General features: G+C 39.7%; 1 protein-coding gene across 9 annotated transcripts in view; it reads right to left on the bottom strand.

The window, feature by feature from the left end:
* The window catches only part of AMBRA1 (autophagy and beclin 1 regulator 1), a 178,816-nt gene that overhangs the window by 52,373 nt on the left and 103,950 nt on the right, over nt 1–22,493 (bottom strand). The window lies entirely within an intron of this gene.

Here is a 22,493-nt window from a genome sequence, read left to right as displayed (position 1 = left end):
ACTGATAACACCAAATGGTGAAAAGGCTACAAAACAACAGGAACTCTCATTCCCTGCTGGTGGGGATGCAAAATGGTACAGCTACTTTGGAAGACAGTTTGGCAGTTTCTTTGCAAAACTGAACATACTCTTAGCCATATGATCCAGCAATCATGCTCCTTGGTATTTACTCAAATCAGTTGAAAGCAAATGTCACACAAAAACCTACACACAGATGTTTATAGCAGCTTTATTCATAACTGCCACAACTTGGAAGCAACCACAATGTCCTTTAGCAGGAAAATGAATAAACTATGGTACAACCATACAATGGAATACTACTCAACTCTAAAAAGAAATAAACTATCAATCCATGAAAAGACACAGAGCAAATTTAATTAAAAGAAGCAAAAAGCTATATATGTTGTGATTCTAACTATGTTTTATTCTGGAAAAGCCGAAACTATGGACACAGCAAAAAGATCAATGATTGCCAGCAGTTTAGGGGAGAGAGGGAGGTATAGTTGTAGCACCAAGGAGATTTTGGAGCCAGTGAAACTATTTTTGTATAATACTATGATGGTAGATACATGTCATCATACATTTGCCCAAACTCATAGAACTTAACATTAAAAGTGAAACTTAATGTAAACTATGGGCTTTGGATGATAATGATGTGTCAGCGTTGGTTCATGGTTATATGTAACAAGCGTAGTGCTCTGGTGAAGGATGATGATGGTGAGGGGGGTCTATGGGAGGCTATGGGGACTCTGTGTACTTTCCATTTGATTTTCCTTTTAAACCTAAGACTGCTCAAAAAAAAAAAAAAAAAAAAAAAAGACTATTAATTGAGAAAAAAAAATTGAGCCCAAGACTCTCCCTCATACTCTAGGAGACAGTGGAAACAGCAATTGTCTATGAGGATACTGGCAGTCACGGCAGTTCACTTTCTAGCATATGACCACAGACTTCTTTCCCTGGAGCCTCAGAGCAAGAGTAAATAAGGATGATTATGACAAGAAACAAAATAAGGAGGAAAAGAACTTAAATCCAGTGATCCTGGCCAACCATCAGAGAACAGCAAAACCAAGCTGTCAAGTCTCATTCTCTGAGTCAGGTCTTCAACTTGTAGGCTGGAAGCATCGGGAATATGTCTAGGGATAAAATCTTTTGCTATTTTTTATTCTTCTAATGTTTGTTTATTTTTGAGAGAGAGAGAGACAGAGACAGAGACAGAGAAGAGAGCATGAACAAGGGAGGGGCAGAGAGAGAGGGAGACAGAATCCAAAGGAGGCTTCAGGCTCCGAGGTGTCAGCACAGAACCGACATGGGGCTCGAACTCACAAACTGTGAGATCATGACCTGAGCTGAAGTTGGATGCTTAACGGACTGAGCCACCCAGGCGCCCCTAGGGATAAAATCTTAATAGTCATGACAGTTATGTGGTAGGTGAGCTCTACCAAACCTGATAGCCTGCATGATGTCTCTCCCTGCCTCTGCTTCTCTCAGACTCCTCTGTTCTGTTGCTTGGAAAGGAGAATTAGAAACCTTTTTTCAAAAACAGCTTTTAGCCTCTCTCCAAGATCTGTTCTCAGAGTAGAAAAGTGAAGAGTATGATTCAACAGTACAGTGAAAATACGGAACAATGGGAATCATTAGCAAATGTTATCAGAAAAGCTAATTCGAGAGGGTAAAAAAGGGCAAGTTACAAAGAAGGAAACAATTAAATTATATTTCAGTCCTATAAAATTGTTCCATTTGAGGCTGCCTAATTCAGAATGGCCATCTCTGACTGTGATGCTGCTGGAAAGATAGAACAAAAATGGGGCTGGGGGCCAAAGACTCATCAGCCTGGATACACAATTACTATCTTTCTGCTTGGTTGTGGTATAAAGCCAAAACCAGCTTGCTAACTGGTCAGTAGAACAGAGACCAGAAACTCCACAGCAGGTCCAACTGAACAATTTATCAACTTTTCAAAGTTCTTTTTAGAAAACCAGTCACGAAAGACCACATATTGTATGATTCCATTTACACGAAATGTCTAGAATAGGCAAAGCTATAGAGACAAAAAGTAGATTAGGGGCTGCCTAGGGCGGGAAGAGACAGGGGAAGGAAAGGGGGAAGGGAGAAGTAACTGCTAATGGGTATGGGAAGGTGATAAAAAATGTTCTGAAATATACAGATAGTGGCAATGGAAGCACAACTCTGTGAATATATTAGAAAGGACTGAGCTTTATACTTTAAATAGGTGACCTATACGATATGTGAGTTATATCTCAATAAGACCATTATTAAAAAAATACTACTCAATATTGGAGAGCCTGGGTGGCTCAGTCGGTTAAACATCCGACTTCGGCTCAGGTCATGATCTCACAGTTCATAGGTTCAAGCCCCACATTGGGCCATGTGCTGACAGCTAGGAGCCTGAAGCCTGCTTTGGATTCTGTGTCTCCCTCTCTCTCTAACGCTCCCCCACTTACTCTCTCTCTTTCTCAAAAATAAATAGTAAACATTAAAAAAATTTTAAACGATAGAAAATACTACTCAATATAAATTTGGTCAATTCCTTTTGGTATCCTTTTGTATTTCTTTAATAATGTCAAGTATTGGTGAGTATCTTTTTATTGATTGGCTCACTGTATTTTTTTTTAGCGTGTATTGCACCTACCCACATCTTACGTGCATTTTTATGTTTGGTTGTTTTAAGTTTTTTTCTTGCAGACTGTCTAAGCTCTTTGTAAATGAATAAACTGGTTTCTGTCTATGAAAAATAATTCTTCTTAGAGAAATACAACACAGGATTATTTGGACATAAACAGCATTCTTCCTCTTTAAGTATATATGGAATGGCATCCTAGGAAGAACACTTACTCTTCTGTCCAGAAAGCTTCATTCAAATGCAGTCTTTAAATCTGCTTTAAGAAGGAAGTATAACTAAGCACTCTGTCATACTCACTTTGTCACCTTATCACCATTTAAAAAATCTCATCTAAGACCACAGACAATTATTCTATAGCCTGGAGGCCTGGAAAGAGTCCCCGATGGCAGATAACAAGACTTCCTCCAAGGGTAGAAGTCTCTCCTAGTTCCCATTTACCATGCTCATTTACAGTTTTGACACTGAAGAAAACAACCAAACGATATATAGTTTGTTTAAAAACAACAGCTTTATTGAGATATAATCCACATACCATACAATTCATCTACTTAAAGTATACAACACAAGGGGTGTTTAGTATATTCATACCATTGGGCAACCATTATCAAAACCAATTTTATAAGGACCATCACTACTATCTAATTTCAGGACATTTTCATCATCCCCCCCACCCCCACCCCTAGCACCTTACCCATTAGCAGTCACTCCCCTCCACTCTGCCCCACTAGCCCTAGGCCTAGCCCTAGGCAACCACTAATCTATTTTCTGTCTCTACAGTTTTGACTTCATAGGCTGGACACTTCATCTAAATAGAATGGGGCGCCTGGGTGGCGCAGTCGGTTAAGCGTCCGACTTCAGTCAGGTCACCATCTCGCGGTCTGTGAGTTCGAGCCCCGCGTCAGGCTCTGGGCTGATGGCTCGGAGCCTGGAGCCTGTTTCCGATTCTGTGTCTCCCTCTCTCTCTGCCCCTCCCCCGTTCATGCTCTGTCTCTCTCTGTCCCAAAAATAAATAAACGTTGAAAAAAAAATTCTTTAATAAATAGAATCACACAGGTAGGTGACTGTTGGTGTCTGGCTTCTTTCATTTACCACCATGTTTATAAAGTTCATCCATGCTGTAGCATATATCAGTCATTTATTCCTTTTTTATGGCTGAAGAATGTTCCACCATATGTTTATATGCAAACTACAGGTTTGCATGAGAATAGAATAGTTTTCATTTATAGAAAACACACTGCATGAAACCCAGCAATCATAAAATTGTCTGAGGGAAACACAATGATTTCCTCTGGAGGGAAAAAGTAGGTTTTTAAGGAGGTTTTTAGGTTTTCAATTCTGAGTATATTACCTATAGCTGAAACCAAGTCTTCAATTTTCCTGAGGCTAAAATAAAAGATAGAAGTATTAGAGAACACTATTTTCTGTAAAAACCCCAAAATAAAACCAAACAGGTATTACGTAGATGTCTATAATTCTGACATAGAAAATGCTCTGAGTAAGGTATGTGGCCTATCAGGTAAGGCTGTTTAATAACTGCTCTAACTGGTCACTTAAACTGATCACGATAAATCATTATACAATATGAATTTGAAGTGTATTTAACATAAATTAGACATTAAACATAAAGGGTAAACATTTTATAGATATAGATATCAATGACTATATGTGCTCTTGGTAGGAACTGGGCCCCTAAATCAACAAAATTTTATTGTCCAATAAACTCTTTAAAGACTCTAAAAGCTCCTGCTAAGAACAAGGATAGTAGCAGTCCACACACAAATCATGAACTTCAGGGGCAGATCCAAGAAAGAGAGGGCAATGCCTTATTGTTAAGGTCAAAGGCACTGGATGAGGCCAACAAAACAGTAAATGATAGTTTGAGAGCTCAACACAGAAATCAGCAAGGCCTGGCTGGAGTACAGAACATGTGTAGGGAAGGGAGAAGAAACAGCTATGAACTATTTCACATATCACAGCTTCATCAAAAACTGTTTGAAAACAACACTCAAACCAGAACTATGTGACTACAGCAGAGTAAGTTTACAACATGCCGACAGAGGAAGAGATACTAATCTTATACTCATTAGGGCCAGAGCAGTGGATAGAGCCTTCCTATCCAGCGTCAGTAATACTAAGAATCTGGGATTAATGTTTTTAAAAACTGTGATGAAAAACACATGACATGAATTTATCGTCTTCACCATTTTTAAGTGGTTCAGTAGTGTTTAGTAGTTTAACCCAGTTCAGCAGTGTTAAATAATATTCACACAGTTGTGAAACGGATCTCCAGAACCTTTTCATCTTGCAAATGTGAAAGTCTATACCCATCAAATAACTCCCCTTTTACCTTGCCCCAACCCCCAGTAACCCAAATTCTACTTTGTTTCTATGAGTTTGACTACTTTGGAGACCTCATGTGAGTGGAAGTAATGGCATTAGTTTTTAACATGCTCTTGAAAGAAGAGTTGCATAACTAGAGGCATGCACCCAAGGTTATTCGCAAAGTGTGAAATCAGGGTCATACTCAAATCTACAGGAAGCAGTTAGTTCTGATGGGAGAAGGTAACCTCTAGAGTGGGTATGGCCATTTCCCTTTAAAAAGCCATTCGGAGGTGTCAAACAGCATAGGGCTCATGCCACTAGACCTAGTGACTTTCAGAAAAGCCCAAAGTGGTGAAGTATCCATAAGGATACTTTGCTTTCTAATTCAGGGATCGTCAATGATTCAATCATGTTGCTGTGAATGTACCGGTGTGAATGTACCAGGGTCACCTGGAATTCAGCAGTGTATTGCACCCTAAAACAATAAGAGTAAACTGCTCTTCACCAGGTCCTCACTCCTTCCTCCCATTATATTAAAACCCAGGATTAATCTCGACTGTTAGCAGGGTAAATGGTATCTCCCAGCTCTCTGAAGTCAAGCTAAGATGCTCCTGTGTGGGTAGATGAAGAGGCTGAGGCCCATTTTCATCACCATCCCGTAGACCTGCCCTTCTTCAAATATATATCCTAATGAAGCAATTATCTAACACTTACACTAATGATGTAATTGGGACAAGTAATTATGAAAGCAGAACATCCATTTTCAAAGAAATGAATATCGTTACCTTTCTTCCACCCACAAACATTATTTAAGACAAAAACAAATAAGCTCACAAGAACACATGCTACTGAAAGATTATCGGGAACAACATTCCAAAACCCACAGCGTTCAAGAGAGATGCAGAAAAAACCCCAACACCCCCCAAACAAAAACAGAAGTTAAAAACCTAACATTCACTCCCACCAGGCAGGATTTCCTCAAAGTCTCTACCTCTGACGGAAGACAAGCAGGTGCATAACAGCATTCAGAATTGCTCTACCTCTGCTTCCACATCCCCCAAACCTGCCATTGACTCCAGGATCCCACAACCTCTGTTGCTGGGAGGACACTGGCTTTGGCAGGTCCCTGAGAGAAGCCAGGAAAGAAATCGGGGAGGCTGTCATCCTTTCATTGTTGCACGACGGAGCTGCTCAAGGGAGTGCCTCAGCACCAAGAGGACAGGCACAGAGGGGGGAGGGTAGAAGGACTGAGGGAGAAAGAGGTGAGAGAGAAAGATGAACAGAGCGTATGACTGACTCAAACACTGAATGGCTCTCACCAACCACTTGTCTTAAATTGCTGAGACTCCTGCAGCTTTTACTGTCTGGTGGAAGCACAAGTGAGTAGAACTGGACCCGAGGGTCCTGGGCTTGTCAGCAGGAGGGAAACGACCTTTATTGCTGCAAAGAGGATGCAGATTTCCAAAGCCTAAAATCTGCAATGAAGGGAAATGGAAATGTGCTGAACGTGGGTTTGACTGGCAGCTTTCCTCATCTGTCGATCACAGGGTAATAAACACTGGGAGATGGCAGAAATGAAGATAAATGCTTTCAGCAGTGCTGTTCCCCACCCTCCCCTCCTCTTCCGCCCCCACTCAGCACATGACAAGAGTTAAAGCAAGAAAATAAATCAGCTTCTTAACCAACTCTTTTGTTAAAACTTTCCTTACAGGCCACCTACACGTGAATGATTGCTCTATGAGCCTACATTCTCATTAGGGAGCCCAGTTTGTAAAGGGTGAAAAGCTCCTGTCAAATCACACCTGTACATTTCAGGGTACAGCATTACCCAGCTGAGTCAGTTGGGGCCAAGGTTTAAGAAGGAGGCCAGGGCTGCTCCCAGAGGGGAAGGCGCAAACCCCTGGTGAAGCTCTATAACCCAAAGCCTGGTTCCCTCAGTTTAAAAAAGACTTTGGAGAGCTAAGGGCAGTGTGTTGTCACTGTAAGCAACCACTGCCACATTCCTGTTGAGCCAGGGACAGAAAGGCTAAGGCGAACAAAGAAGCTCCTGGAGCTTGGAGGTCAAAGGAAAAGTCAGATCAGAAAGTGAACTACGGAGCAGAACACTCAGTCTTGAGTATCAGCTTCACATTCACTTTGGAATGACAGAAACCCTGAAAAGGTTGATTATCTTACAGGTTTCCCACAAGTAGGTCCAAGGGAAACATTGTGTATTTTGGGACTTGTGACACTGAAATAAAGCATCCAGCTGACTTGGTTTTTATAACAAGACTAGGGTTTTTTAAGTAAGATGAAAAGGTCAGCAATTCCTAATGCTTGTGGCAGCTGCTTATATGAAGATGGCTGGAGTTCTGTTTAAAAACAAACAAACAAACAAAAAACAACCAACCTACATCCTGATTCTGCTAAAAGCGGGCCTGGCAAAAATCTTAGTAACTAGATCCTTTAAGGCATTCCAGGGACGCCTGGCTGGCTCAGTTGGAGGAGCATGCAACTCTTGATCTCGGGGTCATGAGTTCGAGCCCCACAATGGGTGTAAAGATTACTTAAATAAATGTTAAAAAAAGAAAGACATTTGAAAAGACACTCTGCTCTACTGGCCCAGCCAGGCTATTTCCTTCTATATCCTGAAATGGAAAAAGATTCCAGACCTTTGTTTTAAAGTGCAGGCACCAACTAGTGGAAAGTCTGGAGCAAAAATAAGTGGGAGAGGGAGTGGTGACTGGGTCTGCTGCAAACCACAAACTGCTCAGAAGCTTAAGTCCCCAGAGCCATGCATATGCTGTGGGATCCTAGGAGATCAACATTTGTCCTATAAAGATCGTGAATTTGAAACCGTTTCTAATTAAAATCCACTGTTCAGACATTAATACCAGACACAAAGTGGAAAAGCATTATTAATGAGCCCCGCATTGAGACACAGCTAAAAGGATGTACCTAGAAGCTAAATAACAATCCAGATTAGCCTTTCTAGTCGGTAAACCTCAATAAAATCTTATCTCTTCCTGAAACCTTTTCTGAATTAGACGGAAATCTCTGCCCACATGATATGAGCCATTTTCATAGTGCAAAACATTGTGTTGTGATTATAAGTACATAAAGTTTGCTCTGAGTTCAAGTGTTTATATCTCTGTGTACACTTAGCCATCAATTTTCAGTAGGTACTGTAGATTTCCTTCTTTTTTAAGATGGCAGAAGGGTGGGTCAGCTTTTTACTCACATTTTTAATATTGCACAATCATGGGACTTGGGACTTAAAAGTACTGCCATTCATATAGAAAGCATGAAATATACAAGGGGGAGGAACACTGATGGGAACTGCAAGGAATGTCATTGCCAGACATATAAACTGTTCTTTCTGCAAGTGAGAAAACATGTCCTAGACAGTCTTTACTGCTTTTATCTACTATGGGGACAGGCTGAATTATAAAGAACCAACTCATATGTGAAGGGAATTTGCAGTCCATTATATACATCCAGGAATGGGACTAAGCAACTACAAAAAGAGCTTGCAAAAAAAAGCTTGTTTTTAATTGTAAATAAACCTAAACATCCATCAAAAAGAGAACAATTAGACTGTGGTCAATCACACTGTGAAACACCATACAGCCATTAAAAAGAATCTGCACATACTGACACAGAAAAATGTCCTTAGTCTATTATTCTGTACAATCTCATCTCTCTTAAAAATCAAAATGGAAAAAACTATACAGGTGAGTAAATAAACGTGTGTATTTGATTATGCATATAAAAAAATTTGGAAAGATACGTTCCAAACCAACCAGGAATAAGATGGTGAGGAGACATTTAAACTTTTTACAGTGCATATTTTCATAGTATCTGAATTATTTACAATGAGTCTGTATTACTTTATGAATTTTAAAAGGGCAGAAAGATGGAGAAAGGGGAACACTTTTGCACTGCTGGTGGGAATGCAAACTGGTGCAGCCACTCTGGAAGACAATATCGAGGTTCCTTAAAAAATTAAAAATAGAACTATCCTATGACCCAGCAATTGCACTAGGTATTCGTCCAAAGGATATAAAAATGCTGATTTGAAGGGGCACATGCACCCCAATGTTTATAGCAGCACTATCAACAATAGCCAAAGTATGGAAAGAGTCCAGATGTCCGCTGATTGATGAATGGATAAAGAATGTGTGGGGTATGCACACCACACACCCACACACCCAACCCCCCACCCCCCACCCCCCACCCACACACTGGAACATTACTCAGCAATCAACAAGAATGAAATCCTGCCATTTGCAACAACATGGATGGAACTAGAGTGTATTATGCTAAGTGAAATAAGAGAAAAACAAATATCGTATGATTTCACTTGTGTGGAATTTAAGAAACAAAACAGATGAACAGAGGGGAAGGGAAACAAAAATAAAAACAGAGAAAGAGAGAGAGAGACACACACACGGTAAGAGACTCTTAAATACAGAGAACAAACTGAGGGTTGCTGGTGGGTTGCTGTGGGGGGGGGGAGGATGGGCTAAATGGATGATGGGCATTGAGGGGATGAGCTTGTTGAATAAGCACTTGGTGGGATGAGCACTGGGTGTTTATATGGAAGTGATGAATCACTAAATTCTATTCCTGAAATCATTATTATACTATATGTTAACTAACTTGGATTTAAATTTTAAAATAATAAATAAATAAATGGGCAGGAAGAGTGATGAGTCACCTTTATAATGATCTATTAAAAGGTTATACATTTTACTATTTAATATCCCTTATATTTAATATATGCATTTATTTGCTCCATGAAGCTAATGAGTTGAGGACTTGAGAAAAACTCTTGGTCCTGGGTATGCAATAAAATGCACAAACTTCAAGTTTTCCATTTTCACTGAGTGCCAGTCAGAATGGTGCCCTGAGACACTCTTCAACATCTAAGAAGTTATGCCTTGGTTAGCCAAATAATCTGTGCTATGGACTAACAAGGAGCCAGTACAATTCCATCTCTGGGTAAATATCTTTGAGAAAAATGCCATACATATACACAAGGAGATACGTCAAAAAATTTAAGACGTGCTGTGACAGTAAAAATCTAGAAAATTTAATGTTCATCAGTAAGGAAATAGATAATAAAATGTGTGTAAGTGAATATTAGTATACTATGTAACAATTAAAATGGACAAATCAATCAAAACGTGTCAATGCGGACAATAAAACCAGAATACTGAATTTTAAAAGTTGTAAAATATAGATACATGTGATATGATGCCATTTGTAGAAATACAACTCTTAAAACACAAAACAATTATTTCCTATTATTAAGTTCTAAAAGATGGACTGCAATTACATAAACCAAATTCAAGATAAGATCTGCCTCTATGTAGAGCAGGAAATAGACTTAAGGAAGTCAAAAAAAGGTAACTTCAACTTTATCCTCAATGATTTTATTTTTATTTTTAAAAAAAATTTTTTTTCAACGTTTATTTATTTTTGGGACAGAGAGAGACAGAGCATGAACGGGGGAGGGGCAGAGAGAGAGGGAGACACAGAATCGGAAACAGGCTCCAGGCTCTGAGCCATCAGCCCAGAGCCCGACGCGGGGCTCGAACTCACGGACCGCGAGATCGTGACCTGGCTGAAGTTGGACGCTTAACCGACTGCACCACCCAGGCGCCCCATGATTTTATTTTTAAAAATTGAGGCAAACAGGGCTAACTGGTAACTCTTGAATTTCAGTTGTGGGAGGACAAAGGCTGGTTACATACATATGTGCCTGTATATATGCATTATGCTTTTTTGCATTGTTAAAATGTCTTACTACTGAAGGGAGGGAGAAAGAGGGTAGGAAAGGAGAAGTAAACAAACAAGCAAGCAACTGGGGACACAAAAGAAAGACCTTTACATGCTTTCCCACAATCTTAATCCTTGCCCATCAAGGTATGGGAGAGGCAGTAATTGGCTAAAATGAAATCATTTGGGACATGAAGTTCTATAAAATTCCAAAGGTGGGCAGCAGAGATGGCCACATTTCGTTTACTTGGAATTCCTGACATAAGAGATTTTGCCCACAGAAACATGTCCCGAGTCTTGATGAATCATGTTTACACCACGTAAAGCCCGAGCTACTGCACTGGTGAAACAATCCAGCAGGCAGCTATGAATGGCAGATAGTCACACAAACTTTATAAAAGCAGAGACTCTAAGGCCATGGGCTTCCTGGGTGCATAATAGAAACTGTCTGTCTGCATCAATGAAACATACAAACAGATGCCCAGCCCCAAGCTTTTCTCTTAGATGCCATCCTGATGCCTTCTAACATCTTACCTCGAAGCCAAGAAAGGCCTACTTTTAATGCCAGGTTAGATACATTTCAGAAAGAGGCCTGTGGCAAAATTCTTTTAAAATGAGGTACTTCACAAGGGAAAGCAGAAGGAGATTAAGACAGGAAATTTTAGTCTGGTCTTTTCTGCCAAAACTGCTTATACGCATTTCTCAGAAAATACTGGGCCAGCCCTAACACTTCAGGAATGCCTGCAAGCCAGTGAGCATGGTGGAGCACACACCTTTTCAAGACTGTGCTGCTGGTCATCAAAAAGGATGCGTAAGAAGCTGCCAACTTCTCTATAAGCCCCTTGGGGTAGGAGTTAACATCATGAAATAATTTTGCAGTTACCTTTAAGCCATGGGCCCTTGTCCCTTACAAAATCATCTATCTTCCCCCTCTACTCTTCTTGCTCCAATCCATCTTTCAATGCCAGATTGATTATTTTTAAACACAGAATTTTGACTGTGTTGCTCATCTACTCAAAAAGTTTTAATGGCTCCTTATGGCCTAAAATGAGCAAGATTCCTTGGTCTGTAACTCAAAGCCCTCAATGATCTGTCTGTAACCTTTCTGTGCCTATCTCCCATTGCTTGTTATTCATATCATTTTGGAAAAATGTTTTTTTAATGTTTATTTTTATTTTAGTTTTGAGAGAGAGAGAGAGAGAGAGGCAGAGAGAGGGGGAGACACAGAATCCAAAGCAGGGTCCAAGCTCTGAGCTGTCAGCACAGCTCCAAGCTATAGATTTGAACCCACAAACCGCGAGATCATGACCTGAGCTAAAATCAGACACTTAACTGACTGAGTCACCCAGAAGCCCTCAATTTTCTCACTTTTAGATTAAGATCTTTTTTTTAAATTTATAATTATTTTTTTAAAGAAAAATTAACATTCAGTGTTGTATTAGTTTCTAGTGTACAATACAATGATTCAGTTCTATACATTATTCAGCGCTCATAATGGTAAGTGTACACTTTTTAAAAAAACAATTTATTGTCAAGTTACCTAACATACAGTATATACAGTATAGTCTTGGCTTCTGGAGTAGATTCCCACGATTCATCACTTACATACAACACCCGTGCTCATCTCAACAAGTGCCCTCCTCAATGGCCATCTCCCATTTTCCCTGCCCCACCCCCACCCCCACCAACTCTGGACTGCTCTGCCACAGAAGGTATATAGTAACTCCGTATTAAATACAGACACAAATGGTTACTTGAACATGTGTGACTCTCACTACTAATTGTTAGCCCCTTAACGAGTAAGGGCTATCTTAAATCCCTCTGAGAGATTTAAGTACCACTCAGTCCTTGTGTCCTACAAAGCACCTTGCACAAAGCACAAAGTTGCAACTCAATTTGATGACTTGAAGCCAAAGCACCTTTGGCTTTGAGAAATATCCACTCAATCAGCAGAAGGACACTTCCAGAATTCCTAAAACCCCTTTTGTTTGATTGCTAAAACTTGAGAAAAGCACCCAACCTCCGGAAACGTATACAATATAGTCCTCAGGGCACTAAGAAACTGATGGTTACATCCAGAGGAAACACTCCAAGAATTTACTTCTTTCATAATTGCAGCCAAAACAAAGCAAGGGTAGGCAGATTTTTGACTTCAAGTTGGTATGATGTTAAAAAGTTTCTGCCTCTGGCCTCTGAAAGATCCAAGCTGGGTCCAAAGCGGTCCCCCTTTGTCTGACTCTGCAACGCTCTTGCCTTAAGGCCAACAGGATTAGCATAGCCATTTCATGCTCTGAAAAGTCAGAAAAGGCAAGATGGGGAGCTTTTCACTCGAGGAAATGCCTAGTAGTCAGAGATGGTTCTGTTTTTGTTCAAAAGATAAGCGGGGATGCTGAGGTTAAAAAGCAAAATTTCCAACAATGCTTAATGAAAGGTTTGGAGACAATGTACAGAATTAGGCAATGAGATAAATTCCAAGAAGAGAGGAGCAGGTGCCAGAGCAAAAATGCAGCAGAGAATCAGCACTAGATGTTTTCATGCATTCAAAAATTTCCATGTATTTAAAATGTCATCAGGACGCCCTGTGAGCACAGACTTGATGCAGCAATTAGGAGTGCAGGCTTATCCCTCTTGGCACAAAATATCCACAAATAAACTCCTGGTATAAAAGTCAAAAGAAAGCAGAAAGAAAAGCTTTACCATAAAAAATTGAGCAGTTGCTACATTCTGTTGGTTTAATAGATAATTAACTACAAACCTTGTGACAAGGAAACGTAAACCCAAATACTGCATTCGAAGGCAAGGAGCCCCCAGAGCCCAAGGTGGGGTTTAAACCTGGGGTCTGCAGATGGGCTTCAGGAGGTCAAAAAGGCACTAACTAACGTAGCAAATAAAATCGTGTGTGTGCAATGTTCTATTAACTGTGTATTCTGTTTTCTACATTTAACTGCGCTCTGACATCTTGGTTGCCTTGCATACTGAGGCCCTCCCTGGGCCAAATCATTCCTAGAGATAACAAACAACTTGCCTGCAAGCATGCAAATCAACTAAGGGAGCCCATACCAATAACCACTTTCTTTATCCAACTATCACACAGCAAACCAGTATTTCCTCTGTCCTAAATCACCCCAGCACCAGGTACGGACAACCAGGGATCACCTCACAGCCCAGAGCCTAACAAAATTATTTAGGCTACCTAATGCTAAACTTACTCTGCTCACCTATTCTGCCTCACTAATCCCTTCTGAAAACCCCAAGAGGTGCTCTGGCTCAGGCCTTCCCCTCACCTCCTCTGCCTCCTGACTGACCGTAATATTTCCCCATGTGGCCCTACAGAGTATGGTGTGTCCCTTTACTCTGGGAGTTTTAAGTAACAAACCACCTTTTTTAAATGGCATTGTCTCCTCATCTGCTGGCCTTATCGTTCCTGAATAAAACCAAAATCCTGGGTACACTTTAATACAGCTACGTATATACCTTGTATTCTGAGAGGAGGGTCCAAGTTCTTAACATACATTCTCAGAGTTCACTGTCCTCTAAAAGATTAAGAACTAGTGACTTAGATGCTTCAGATCACACTGGGGCTCTAGTTAGCGGTAGAGGACACATCACCGATGAAGCCTTTCTAGGGCACATGTAAAGCCAGGTGGTTATTCTTAGAGTGGCAAGAAAAACAGTGGAAATTGCAGAGGTCTTTGTGTTTATTTTCTGTTTTTCTTGGCTCTTTGCAGTGCAGGGGATCATAAGGCAAGGGAGTATAAAGGGAGAAGGTTCATAAATCCCTGATGTGGTGATGGTAATGCTAAATTAGCATTTCTCTCAAATAATAGAAAACTTTTGAAATGCTTAAGCATCCACAGGGTTTGGGAGATTAGAGACTGTCTATGTTACGTTCTATAAAATGACTAGCACACTGCACCCATCAACGACAATATCACCAGCAAAGAGATAAAGTCTTGGCCTTCAACCTCACTAAGGCTGACAAAGATGGATTTTTTAGACCGAAGTACAGAGTCTTGAGACGTGCCCAGAATAAAGAATAGTGATCTCAAAACAGAAAGCTTTTTGATGGCTAAGTGAGTACTGAATATTAAACAGATATCTATCAAACCTAGCACTGTGGACAATGTATATAAAATGGTAATAAGATGTCCTTTCTTGCTTGGTTGGAGCCTATAATCCAGTTGGGGAGATAAGACTTACATCAAAAACCTCACAAACAAGAAAAGACAATGTAAGTGTCTAAAGAGTGGTACTGACAACTAAAGCCACAGCCATTTAGGAGGGGTTACTGAGCTTGGGGAGGGGAGACCTGGAAAACTTAGTGTGGAAATTAGCTTAAAGGAAGAAGCAATAGGATTTGGAAATTAGGAGAGGAAGGAGAAGGGTTCAGGGTAGAAAGAGGCTACTGCTCAAGCAGTTCAGAATTCAAGGGCTATGATCAGTTCAGTGGAAGCAAAGGCTCATACGAAGAATATAAAAGGCTGAAAAAAAGACAAGGAATTTGTCATCTGTGCAGCAGGAAACAGAAATCCTTTGAAATTTTTCAGGAAGGGAATTACAAAGTGGATAGGTTTTAAATTTTAATTTTTATCAAAGCACTACATACACATAATTTTAACAGTTAAAGAGTATTACAAGACTAATAAGTCAAATAGCAGCCTTTTGCCCCATCTTCTCCCCTGATTTCTGCTCTCTAGAAGCAATTACTTTTCAAATCTTTTAGCTGTTTTTCTTCTGATAATTAACTGTCATATTTCTACTGTCACTAAATTTTCAATTTCGGCTATTATCTTCTGGCTCCCGATGATAGGAGATGATTTCTCCCACCCTCTTTCCTCCCCCATCCTTCCAAAATAGCTGTAACACATTTTTAGGTTAAATAATGTTAATTATTTACAGTATTACAACTACATAAATATCCACAGCATACAGAGCAGTCTAGTAAACTTGTATTTCCTCTCACATACAGTTTTGCAGGAGAAATGCTCCTGTTGTCACTCTCTGCTCATTTCCTTTTCTCATTCTCTTTATACAATGTGCACATATTTTTGTCTAATTCCTTTGCTGTCATTTTAGAGGGGTTTTGGGAGAGAGAGGATGGAGGTAAACACAGGTGTTCACTCCTTCATGTTTACCAGAAGTCTCTGGTCACATTTTATGAAGAGTACTCTGGCAAGTATTTCAGAGGTGGGATGACAATAAACAGAGCGCCACCAGTTAATGGAAACTGCAATGGTATGACAGTAGCCAGAATCGGGGTTAGAACAGTGACACAAGAAAGGAAAGAACAATGAGAGATTCTGTCAGAGATGAACCATCTGAACACGGCAGGAAACGGAATATGGTAGAGCTGGAGAGAAGTAAGTATCCATAAAAACTCATAGGCCTAGCACCTGGGGTCAAGAAGAATGTTGGCGGCCTTAGTGAAACAAGGAGGGGGAGAACACTATATAAAAAAGAAAGTTTGGTTTTTGACACATTAAATAGAAGATGACTGCGGGCCATCCAAAGTGAAAAGAATTCATTAAAATATCTGTTATTTTCATTAAAGTGACAATTCAGAAAACTACAGACAAAAGCAAACAGGAAAGCTGGAGTGGAGCTGGTGGTCGGGAGGAAAGGGAAGCTGGGAAAGGAAAGCTTTCAAAGGCAAGTGAACACTGTTTAAGAGAGGATAGTTTTTTGGTTTTTTGTTTTTTTAAAACATTTATTCATTTCTGACAGACAGAGAAAGACAGGGTGTGAGTGGGGGAGGGGCATGGAGAGAGAGGGACACACAGAATCTGAAGCAGGCTCCAGGCTCTGAGCTGTCAGCACAGAGCCCGATGTGGGGCTCGAACTCACACAAACTGTGCGATCATGACCTGGGCTGAAGTCGGACGCGTAACCAACTGAGTCACCCAGGCACGCCAAGACGATAGTTTTTTAAAAAGTTAAACACAAAATTACCATACGAACCAGCAATTCCACTCCTAGGTATATACCCAAGAGAACTGAAAACGTCCACACAAAAACTTGTACATCAAAATTCACAGCAACATTATTCATAACAAGTCAAAGAGTGGCAACTGCCCAAATGTCCATCAACTGATAGATGGGTAAATAAAATGTGGTATATCCATACAATGGAATATTATTCAGCCACAAAAAGAAATGAAGTACTAACATATGCTACAACATGGATTAACACTGAAAACATTATGTTAAGTGAAAGAAGCCACATACAAAAGGCCACATACTGGGTGATCCCATCTATGTGAAATGTCAGGCAGAGGCAAAAACAAAAGAGACAGAAGTAGCTGCCAGGAACTGGGTAAGAAGAGAGGAATAAGAAGCCACTGCTAACGGGTATGGGGTTTCTTTGTGGTGTGATAAAAATATTCTGGAATTAAACAGTGGTGATGGTTGCACAACTCTGTGAATATACTAAAAACCACTGAAGTGTACATTTTGAAAGGGTTAATTTTACATGTGAATTGTATCTAAGTTAATAAAAAAAGAGAGAAATTGGGGCGCCTGGGTGGCTCAGTCGGTTAAGCGTCCAACTTCAGCCCAGGTCACGATCTCACAGTTTGTGAGTTTGAGCCCCGTGTCAGGCTCTGTGCCGACAGCTCGGAGCCTGGAGCCTGCTTCTGATTCTATGTCTCCCTCTCTCTCTCTGCCCCTCCCCAGCTCATGCTCGCACTCTATCTCTGTCAAAATAAATAAATTTCAAAAAAAAAAATTTTTTTTTTAAAAAAGAGAAATTAAAGAGAATGATGGGGACTAGGAAAGTCGCTAACTGAGGAGCTAAATCACTGTGAAGGAAAAAAAAAGGTAAGAGATCATCCACATTCTTATAGATGAGTGGAGAGCACGTCAACAGAACCAGAGTAAAGAGGAAATCTTAAAAAAAAAAAAACCGTTTAGAACACTCAGCCTAACTATATATTCTTCAAATATCTGTCCCAAGAATTTGAATCAGCTCTAAAATCACTTTAGTAAGGAATAAAGAAAAGGTTTTGTGAGCTTTTAATTAACTTAATAGTATGGCACTGAGTGATACCAATATACAGGAACTTAACCAAACTGCAAAGTTTTACAACCTACACTGCATCAATTAATTAGGGAACCCAAACCTTGAACATTCAGCTGACTTAGAAAAACATGAATGTTACACTCTCAGGGCACAGAATAGTGAGAAATACAGAGGAAGTCCTCAGACACGTGTTGAATGAAGGAATGTTGGCTGAAAAACAGTGCTGCCTTCTGTGGGTATGTGAACTGTAAGAACAATGGTGAGAAGAATGTGCAATAAGCAGTGTGTGCTAGCAGTTAGAAAAAACGCGAAGGCCCATACATCACTCTGAAGGAAAAGGAAGATGTAATCGAATGTTCAATTCAATTGGTTTAGGCTTTGTACGTCTATACACACAGCTGTAACATATTGCAATTTTAAGTACCCCAGGTAAAAGTTTTTATTGTATGTTAAACTCTCTAGCTCCCAACCCTTCCTTCCCACAATGAAACCACCATTTTCATGACAGCATTTTTTTTTATTACTATGAATGTTTTAGGAATGTAACCCTTGAGTTATATACAGCGAAACAGGCTGTGGCAGATGCAGTGAGACTCAAAATATGAAAAAGACAAGGTTCCTGCCTTGAGGGAACTAATAATCTAGCAGGAGAGAGAAGATACGTATGCAAATATGAGAATACAGGGAAAATATTGAAAATGCACTGTACACCCTAAGCACAATGTGAAGGTAAGTTATCTTGATAGTAAAATAAATCTAGGAGTGAGACACAGCAACACAGATTTCATTTTTTAAAGTTATAGCCATCTAACATCCATACTTTGTATTCTGATGTAACTGATCACTGTGATTTATGCTTGTTCTTCCAAAATATATAGCAAAATACCTTTACAATAATCAGTTATACAAGTACAACCTATAGTATCTTCTGAGGAAAACTTCATTAATTGCTACCATTTTCTAGATGCTTATCATGTGCCAAATGTCATAGTAAATTCTCACTCAATAAAAGATTCTCATTAAATTTTCATAATTACCTTAAAGGAAGTGTGGTTATTCACTAGACAAATATTTATTGAGTGCCTACTTCATGTCAGACCATCAACAAAACAGACAAAAATTCCTGCCTTCATGGAAATTACATTCTGGGAGGAGGAGAAACAGAACAGAAATGAGTTGACCACATGGCATGCTGAATTATGTCAGGTACCACAGAGAACTAGAAAACAGGGAAGAGAAATGGAAAATGCAAGGTGTGGCAGATTGGCAATTTAGGGTAGTTGCTGAAAGGCCTTATTGAAATCCCTCTTTTACAATGAGGAAACTGAAGCTCAGATAAGTTAAACAACTCTCCCAAGGTCACCCGGTTAGTAAGAGGTGAGAGGAAATTTAAATTCAGCTGCCCTTATTATTAAGCTGACCTCTCCCCAAGCTAGTAATAAATTCAGTTATAAAAGTTTACTTTAGCAGATATTTCCTTAAGATTATATTGGTATTTTTAATCTCCCAAAGGGGTTAAGGAATAACTTTCTATTTCAGTATTTGAGGTTTCATTTCACGACCACAGTAACTTTTATAAAGCAGTCGTGAGTGGCCTCAGATCTTCGGCTGACAATAGATTCTTGGAAAAGAGAACAAAATAATAATGAACCAGGGATAGGACATTTCATGGACTACATTCAGCCTATGAGAAGATGATGCACAAACCCTGGACAGGTCCCACCTCCCTCCTTACTGTGGCTGTGACTACCTACCTCTATATTGTTCAAGACGTATTTATTTTATGTCCCAAGGGTGCCTAGCACAGATGCCCTTTAGTGACTCCTTTTATTAAGCTGGGATGGATCCTTTTCAACCACCTGAGCCCACCTCTTAGCATTGAGGTGTTCCTGTCACTGGAACATCTAAAGTTGGCAGTCCCAATGTGTCTCAAGTAGTTCACGTACTGCAAATAACCTGGGTGCTAAGGCATGTATCTACTTTTATCCATTTTGACTTCAGATAACATCTTTTCCAAAGAAAGTCAGAGTGCTTTGCCATTTCTTCCTACTCAATCCCTGGAAGGAACATGACAGTGAGCACCACATCCTCTCCTGTCAAGTGGACAAAGAGACTAAATGACTCACTAAAATTATATAGTCAATTATTAAAGGAGCCAGAATGACAACAGCCAGGCTGTCAACTTTCTAGTTCAGCTTCTAACACACAACATCAGTAGTTCCCAAGTCTTTCTGTGTCCGCAACATACATTTGGGTACTATATTTTGAGGCAGTATATTTGACGGGATTAAAAGACAAAACAACACTGAAGTCCGCAATAATAAAAATGCACTCACTATTACAATAAGACAATGCCTCATGGTGCCCAGCTAGTGGACTCTGGTTCTGTGTCAGTGAAGAGACTATTCTCCCAAGCCCTGACCGTTTGTTCACCTACTCACCAGGCTAACTTCTCCCATGCTCTGGAAAACACAAGCTCTTCCTTTGGCACCAGCCTCTTACCCCCTCCTACCAACTTGTATCCTACTCTAGAATACATGTGTGATTTCCTCATCCCCTAAATCAACAATTTTTTTTTAAAGCAAAAGTGCATTGTACACGCTGATCTAAACTCAGCAGCATGCCAGTATGCTAGGCTATGCAACAGCCTGCCTTCAGGAAAGCAAAGCTGTCAACTAAGAAGTCAACTCAAATTTAGTGGTTAATTAAAACTTCAATGCAACATCACAGGGAAACAATCAATTGACAAGCAGTGCCAAAGGCACTCATTAAGGACTGTATCAACCTGTATCACATCAGAATGACAGCCCCTGTGAGCCACGAAGAGACAACTGATTTCATCTATGGAAGCCAAAGCTGGAAGGTCACTATACCTCTCCAAAAGAGCTTGTTGAGGAAAAGGAGACTACTGAAGTCTGGTTTGAGTGGTAGGAACTTCAGGTGTGGTTAAGAGACACAAGGAAAATTAGAGAACTGATAGCTTGCATTTCTGTAACACGTTTCTCTTATAGAATAAATGTTCTATTGACATCTTTTGGGTAAAGCTTTGTAACAGAACAAAGTTAATTATTTTCCTGTTACTTGTGGGGGAAATACAGTGATGTAACGATCAGGGGTAGGAATCATATAAAATCTAGTACTTCTGGATACAGAGTTAACAACAGTGATTCAAAGTATGGAAAGGTAAAAAAAAATAATTGAACCTGGAAGGCTTTTTTTTTTTTTCATTGAAAAATATTTATTGAATGACACTCAGTAGAGTTGGGGATGTGACAATAAGTAAGACAGACAAGGTTCTAGTCCATTCTTCTGGAAAGAAGCACACAAATGATAAAGAGTAAATAGTTACTGGATAACTACAAATTGTGGTAATGACTTTGAAGAAAACAAACAAGATAATAACATTTATAGAGGGATTGAAGGGGGATGGTTAGGAAAGGCTTCTCTGAAGAGGTGAGTGTGAAGCCTGAGAATCAGTAGTGTAGAGAACTAAACGGAAGAGTGTTCCAGGCAGAGGGAACAGCAAGTGCAAAATTACATGCATCATTAAGTGGACCAGTTTAGTTTTCTTGGAAGTTTTGATAGCAGTTATGAAGTATACATTTTTAATTTAATTTTTAATTTTTTTAAACTTACATCCAAATTAGTTAGCACATAGTACAACAATGATTTCAAGAGTAGATTCCTTAGTACCCCTTACCCATTTAGTCTATCCCCCTTCTCACAACCCCTCCAGCAACCCTCAGTTTATTCTCCAGATTTATGAGTCTCTTCTGTTTTGTCCCCCTCCCTGTTTTTATATTATTTTTATTTCCCTTCCCTTATGTTCATCTGTTTTGTCTCTTAAAGTCCTCATATGAGTGAAGTCATGATTTTTGTCTTTCTCTGACTAATTTCACTTAGCACAATACCCTCCAGTTCCATCCACATAGTTGCAAATGGCAAGATTTCATTCTTTTTGATTGCCAAGTAATACTCCATTGTATGTATATGTGTGTGTCTCTATAGACACACACACATATACATATGTATACCTATATGTATACATACACACACACACACACACACACACACACACACACACCCCACATCTTCTTTATCCATTCATCCATCAATGGACATTTGGGCTCTTTCCATACTTTGGCTATTGTTGATAGTGCTGCTATAAACATGAGGTGCACCTGTCTCTTTGAAACAGCACCCCTGTATCCCATGGATAAATGCCTAGTAGTGCAATTGCTGGGTCGTAGAGTAGTTCTATTTTTAGTTTTTTTGAGGAACCTCCATACTGTGTTCCAGAGTGGCTGCACCAGCTTGCATTCCCAGAACCTGGAAGGATTCTTAAATATTTCCCAGCACTTAGCATAGGACTTAGCACACAGAAGTTTAAACGATATTCCACTGAATTTAGTACCTACAAACTTGAAAACAAGACTATATGATCCATTTGAACAGCAACAGATGGAGTAGTAAAATCAGTCAGTTTTGGTATTTTTTCCTGGTGATTAATTTCATAATGAAGATAGTAAATATTAGAACTGAGGTAAAATAGTTTCCAACGAATAAGAGAATAAATGAACAAATAATTGTTCTGTGGTATATGATAAATATGAACAGAAAAGATCCATTCATATACTTCTCAATACAAAAAGAAAGTCTAATTTCTATCTCAAATTCTACCCTTTGACCTATTGGAGCTATACTGTCTGTTGGACAGAGGGAGGAGGAACCTACAAAGCATTAGTACGC

This window comes from Puma concolor, chromosome D1 (assembly GCF_028749965.1).
Source record: "Puma concolor isolate L17-30 chromosome D1, mPumCon1.1.hap2, whole genome shotgun sequence".
Lineage (NCBI taxonomy): Eukaryota > Metazoa > Chordata > Mammalia > Carnivora > Felidae > Puma > Puma concolor.
The sequence above is the reverse complement of the archived record's forward strand: the minus strand, read 5'-3'. Positions and strand labels throughout refer to the sequence as shown.